This window comes from Chenopodium album, chromosome 8, assembly GCF_948465745.1.
Source record: "Chenopodium album chromosome 8, dcCheAlbu1.1, whole genome shotgun sequence".
Taxonomy (NCBI): domain Eukaryota; kingdom Viridiplantae; phylum Streptophyta; class Magnoliopsida; order Caryophyllales; family Amaranthaceae; genus Chenopodium; species Chenopodium album.
In genome coordinates, this window is record NC_137841.1 from 21925216 (window position 1) to 21931796 (window position 6581).

Below are 6581 nucleotides of genomic sequence, written 5' to 3' on the forward strand. Positions count from 1 at the left end.
ACCTTCTGATAGGGTCAAGAGGCTAACAAACTGTTATTTGAAAAATGTATGCTTATGGGAAATTCAAGTGAAACTAATTGCAAATCTTCTTGCTTTCCCATTTCCTCTACAGATTTTGTTCACTTTTGTTTTCTAGATTGCATGTTAAGAGTTGAGATGCTTAGTTATTCGCTCTTTACATAGAACTTTACATTCTTTTCTGTGAGATTAGAGTTTCATACCTTTATTGTGCTTTTATAATATGAATACTTGGGATTGTGTGATAATGTATTACTCAAGTTGTGAAAGGTCCTTACATGCACATATCATCTTTAGTCTTTGTACTCTTTCTTGAGATAGTGTGATGTTGAATTTATTAATGGTTCTTACGTGAACAAATGCACTCTTAGTGCGCTTTACTTTTGTTTTCTGAAATTCTATTTTTGTTATTTTGCAGGAATATAGCAGATATACCTTTCCTATTGCTGTTGCTATTGTCCTTTCAGGCCAATATGAGGATGTTTAGACAATTCAGAGGATATTGTCTGTTTGTGAAATTAAACCAAAAGAAAGAATCAAAATTAAACCTTGAGAAGCTTCCTGATGCAAATCCTTATCAAGATGTATAAAAAAGCACTATATATTGTCCTTTGTGAGAAGATGGTCCGTGGGTTTTAAAAAAAAAAGAAAAAATCAGTTTTAGTTTTGCCTTTGGTTGAAGTTAAAAAGCATGAACGTCATTTTTATTTTCAAGAGTGTAGTGTTTTACATCAAGAATTAGTTTTAGATTCTAAAAGCATCTTGCTTTGGTAACACATGATTTTCTTTGAATCACACTTATCTTTCGAAGGTTTCTCAGAAAGGGTTCTTTGTGATTGCAGCCACCAAAGTATAATGATAGAGAAATTGCAGAACGGGTATGGCTTGAAGAAGTGCTTGAGATAAGATTTGATGAACAGAGACATCTCAGATTTACTTGCAGATGGAGAGGTACTGTAAGAATTTTTTTTGCACTCATTTTATGCAATTTGTTACCTCTAACTTGATGTTGTAGTGTTGTACATTCTCTTAACACAACCCATGATTTCATGGAAAGCAAAGTGCATTTACTTTTTGTCAACGGAATTGAGAAGCTAAAGGAAAGGTAGGGGTTGTACATGTATTTAGGTTATTGTACATGTATAAAGCCTAGAAGCAGTGTATATTACCTTTTAGCTCACAAAAAGTTTGAGATGCCTTGTTTGTGAAATTTTGATAGTTGGATGAACTTAGATACTCATTAATTAGACGAATCACGCTCTGGCAAAATTCTATTAAATGTTGAAGATTTTAAATTTGACATTGAGGGATTATCTTCTTAAGTTGTCCTTATTAGCTTTTTCTCTTATATCTCTTAATTTACAGAAAGTTGAAGAATTATCATCACTTAATTATGAGTCTTTAGGCTCAAGAGTACAAATAGTTGTGCATGAAGGTGTGATCGTATCTTATGGTATGGGAAAGGCCTTCGTCAACTATCCTATGTGCGCGGTAAATCAAGGTTCTCGGATCATAAGCCAATTTACAGCGTCTTTTTGGCTGAGGTTGAGTCTCGCAGTCAAGGCAGAATAAGGAAAAGTTTGAGCTGCTCCAGTGCTCGTATAGGAGTGGAAGAGCTATCGCCACGAACACCTGGATACACAGGATTCAATTTCTATTAAAGGGATTGATTTTTGAAAATCAAACAATCAGGTAATTTCCTTTGTTCTTTTCTTTGAGGCATCTTAATCTCACTGTCAAATCCTGAAAGTACCTGAACTTCTGTGCAGAAATACGTGTCACAAACAATGATAAAGTTATTCCGTGAATAGGTGGACATTACAAAAGAACCTTTGAAAGGTAGGTTACCAAAATAACAAAAGCATTACAATCACTTTGCAACAATCTTATCTTTGATTTCCTGCTAAGCATCTGTTTCATCCTTCTGCTGTTGCCAATTGTAATGTTAGACTGCTAATATCTGTTTCGTCATCATTAAACAGCAAATCAGCAATTGCACAACAAACCAGCAGTACTATATTGATTACTTCGCATTAGATTAGCTGGCCAAAAGAATTCAAGAGACAATATGAACTACATGTAACATCCCTCTAGCCACAGAGACAAATACAAAATCACACACATAAATATAATCACACCTAGACTACAAGTTAAAGCAGGCACACAAACGTTTTTTTTAATTATTTTTTCTTTTAAAAAAGAACAATTTTTTTGCCTTGTATGTCTCAATTTAAGCATGATAAAATAGAAGCGAATAATATTAAGTCCCATTCTCAAAATATAATGTTGTTATTTCTTATTAAAATCATTCGTTTCTTTTTTTTTTTGTGAGTTGAAGTGAATTTACTTGAGTGGCTTTTGGAATTATCTAATTAAGGAAATGCAACTATTGGGGTGAGGGAAAAAGTATGGAAATAAAGATGAAAGAGAGAGAATTAGAGAGGGTAGTGAAGCATGTAAAACTAAAGTAATAAGAAGGGAATAAGGAAATGTAGTGAAAGGGGGGAAGGACATGGAATTTGGAAGTGAAGATGAGAGAGAGGGAGAGGGGGGGTCTGGTTGGGTCAGGTGAGTTAATGTCAGGTTTATTTGTTTGTTTGCTATGGTGGACTATGAACTGTATGAAGCTTGAGTTCCTTCTTATGTGGGCTGGTCTATTACTTTGAGTAGTAGACTTGTAGATACTTCCACTCTCTTAGTACATAGTGCAGCAAAATGCTTGACTTTTCATGCTTTGTCAGTGATATGTAATGTTCTCGCTAAACAGTTTTACAAACTGCCATATGCAAGCTGATGAGCTATGTGACCAAGAACTAGAGCTGAAGGTACAAATATCTGCACTCATAAGCCAAGACAAGGAACATAAATAGGCAAATATGGACTATGCTGGAGCAGTTGTGACAGAGATTAGGGAAATAGTTCAATTGGACAGGTATACAAAGTTCAGAAAGTTTCATCTGACAAATCATTCTCCATGGTCGTGTAATAGGTAATAGGATAAAGACTTAAGTATTCGAGTAGCTTTTTCTTTTTTTTTTTTTTTTAATTGAGAAACAAGTATTCGAGTAGCTTAAGGAAAGACGGATTAAGAACTTATAGAATTTGATGATGAATTTCCAATCTAGCGATGACGAAATTGTAATTGTATCTAATGTACTCCACGAGGAAAGATTTGTTTGACACTTTCATTATATGCTACGTAGTATTAAAGGAGATCTATTTAAAAATGTCATAATATGTTCCATTTAGTTGCACTCCAATGATATCTTGATTCTTTTTTTTTTTTTTTTTGTTACAAAAACAATTTTAGGTTTATAATGCAATAGCCAATAGTTGGATATCTTGAGATTAGTGCTTGTTTTGTTCATTAATTTTGGGGTTAGGCTTTCCATGAATTTATATTACAATAAATTATCTCACTATATTTGAGTTTTAGGTTAGTTGAATTTATTAAAATAATTGTTAGTGAGGTATAAATTAAAAAGTCTTGTATAGACCCGATCTACACTAAATTTATTTAGACTCAACGTTTGACAATTCCAAAAAATATAGTCACAATCTAGATGATATAATCACTTCCCCTAAAACAAATGATATAATCACTTTTAGATTGATGAGAGACCAATTAAGAAAGATCATATACAAAAATCAAGCCAATTAGCTTAGAAGAGAGATAGAGGGAGAGAGAGAAAGAGTCCACTTAAGAAATATCACTTAAGCAAACTGAGGCAACTAGCTTAGGATAACACAATTAGCTTAGAAAAAGGGTTACTTAAACACAAGAGATAGAGAGAGAGAGAGAGAGAGAGAGACCACTGAGAAAAAACCACTTAAGAAATTAAAATCATTGCAATTAGCTTAGGAAGCAACCTACTAGAGAGAGAGAGAGAGAGATCAATTACGAAAGATCACTTGAGGGAGAGAGAGACAATGAGAGAGAATTTACGAAATATCATTTGATAGAGACCACTTTAGAAAAATCACTTAACAAAAAGAAGGAAGCCACTTGAAAGATTACTTATGAAAATAAGAAAAATTAGCTTAGGAATTGAAAAAGAGTTACTAAAATGCTACAAAGAAAGAAAGGCCACTTAAGAGAAATCAATTAAGAAAAAAAAAATCACTCAAGAAGAAAGATCACTAAAAAAAGATAACTTAGAAGTTAGGACAATTAGTTTAGTGAGAAACTTAGGGCAATTAGCTTAGGAGAGGAAAAGAAAGAAACTATTAGTGAGAGAGACCACTTAAGAAAAAAAATCACTCAAGAAAAAGAAAGATCACTCAAGAAAAAGAAAGATCACTCAAGAAAAAAGATCACTAAATAAAGAAAGATAACTTAAGAAACTAGGGCAATTATAAATAATTAGTTTAGGAGAAAAACCTAGGGCAAATAGCTTAGGAGAGGGAGAGAAAAAAACCATAAGTGAGAGAGACAACTTAAGAAAGGTCCATCACCTTAAAAAGTTAGGACGATTAGCTTATGAAAACACAATTATCTTAGGAAAAAGACTTACTAAAATGCGAGAAAAAAATTACTACATAAAAGATCACAGAAGAAAATCAAGACAACTATCTTAATTAAGAGAGAAAAAGAGAAAAAAAATCACTTAAGAAAATTCATCTTGAAAAATAAGGTCAATTGGCTTTAAATAAGTGAGAGACCAGTTAATAAAGATCATATACAATCGAGGCAATTAGCTTAGAAGAGAGAAATAGAGAGAGAAATGGTCCACTTAAGAAAGATCACTGATGAAAAATGAGGCAATTAGCTTAGGAAAACACAATTAGTTTAGAAAAAGGGCTACTTAATTAATGGTGTGTGTGTGAGAGAGAGAGAGCGCTATCGAGAGAGACCACTGAGGAAAAATCATTTAAGAAATTAAAATTAGTGCAATTAGCTTAGGAAGCGACCTACTAGATAGAGAGATTAATTATAAAAGATCACTTGAAAGTGAGAGAGAGAGAGAGAGAGAGATCAAGAGAATGTGACCACTTAAGAAAAAAAACAATTTAGAAGAAAGACCACTCAAGAAGAAAGACCACTCATTTAAGAAAAGAAAGATTACTTAAGAAGAAAGATCACTAAAGAAGAAAGGTCACTTAAGAAAAGAAATATCACTTAAGACAATCAAGAGACCACTTAAGAAAAGGGTAATCAGAAAAGTTAGCTAGAAAAAGAAAATTAATACAATTATTTTATTAGGATACGGAAAGAGTGATAGAAAGACTACTTAATCTTTTATACGAAGTACTATAAGATGTTCAGGTACTAAATATTGTGTCATAAAAATTACTAATAGATGTGTTACTCCAGCAAAATTCTTACAATAATTAAATAAGTCAGAAATCTGCTAAAAAAACAAGGATTTCATATGAGATTACCTAAGGCCGCAAGAACATAATCAATTAACAACATTTAACTCATCATAATTATTTACACAAACTTCATTATAAATATCCTTCATTATACAAAACTTGAATCTCGACACAACGTATTATAACCTATCTACGTAATCCCTATATGATTGATAACTAAGTAAAAAGAAACTAGCTACGACACTAATTAGCACAAGTGCAACATCATAGACAACTAACAAATTAAATGTCGTATTTTAAGAGATAAAAAGAGAAAACAACCACTTAGGAAAATTGAAAATAAGGACAATTGGCTTTGGAGAGATGAAAGACCAATTAAGAAAGATCATACACAAAATTTAAGAAATTAAAATCAGTGCAATTAGCTTAGGAAGCGACCTACTAAAGAGAGAACATTTATGAAAAATCATTCGAGATAGACCACTTTAGAAAGATCACTTAACAAAGAGAGAGGGGGGAGCCACTTGAAAGATAACTTATGAAAATAAGAAAATTTAGGTTAGGAAAAAGAGTTACTAAAATGCTAGAAAGAAAGAGAGACCACTTAAGAAATAACAATTAAGCATAAAAAACCCTCGAGAAGAAAAAGAAATCAAGGTAATTAGTTTAGATGAGAAACTTAGGGCAATTAGCTTAGGAGAGGAGAAGAGAGAAACCATTAGTTAAAGAGACCACTTAAGAAAGAAAGCTCACTCAAGAAAAAGAAAGATCACTCAAGAAAAAAGATCACTAAAGAAAGAAAGATGACTTAAGAAACTAGGGTAATTATAAACAAATAGTTTGGAAAAAACTTAGAGCAATTAGCTTAGGAGAGGGAGAGAAAGAAACTATGAGTGAGAGTGACAATTTAAAAAAGGTCCATCACCTATTAGGATGATTAGCTTTTGAAAACACGATTAGTTTAGGAAAAAGACTTACTAAAATGCGAGAGAAAAAAGAGAGTACATAAAAGATCACTTAAGAAAACCAAGGCAACTATCTTAAGAGATAAAAAGAGAAAACAACCACTTAAGAATTATCATTTTTGAAAATAAGGTCAATTGGCTTTGTAGAGGTAGGAGACAAATTAATAAAGATCATACACAAATATCGAGAACATTAGCTTATAAGAAAGATAGAGAGAGAGAGATAGAAAGAGAAAGGATCCTCTTAAGAAAGATCACTTAAGGAAATTGAGGCAATTAGCT

The 6581-nt window shown here is 32.3% G+C and overlaps 1 long non-coding RNA gene across 1 annotated transcript; it reads left to right on the top strand.

Moving 5' to 3' along the window:
* The first annotated feature begins 618 nt into the window (after window positions 1–618).
* Window positions 619–1858, top strand: LOC145555908 (uncharacterized). Its single transcript, XR_014091616.1, has 3 exons — window positions 619–969; window positions 1384–1710; window positions 1788–1858. It is a non-coding gene; the product is annotated as an uncharacterized LOC145555908 (long non-coding RNA).
* Window positions 1859–6581: the final 4723 nt, after the last annotated feature.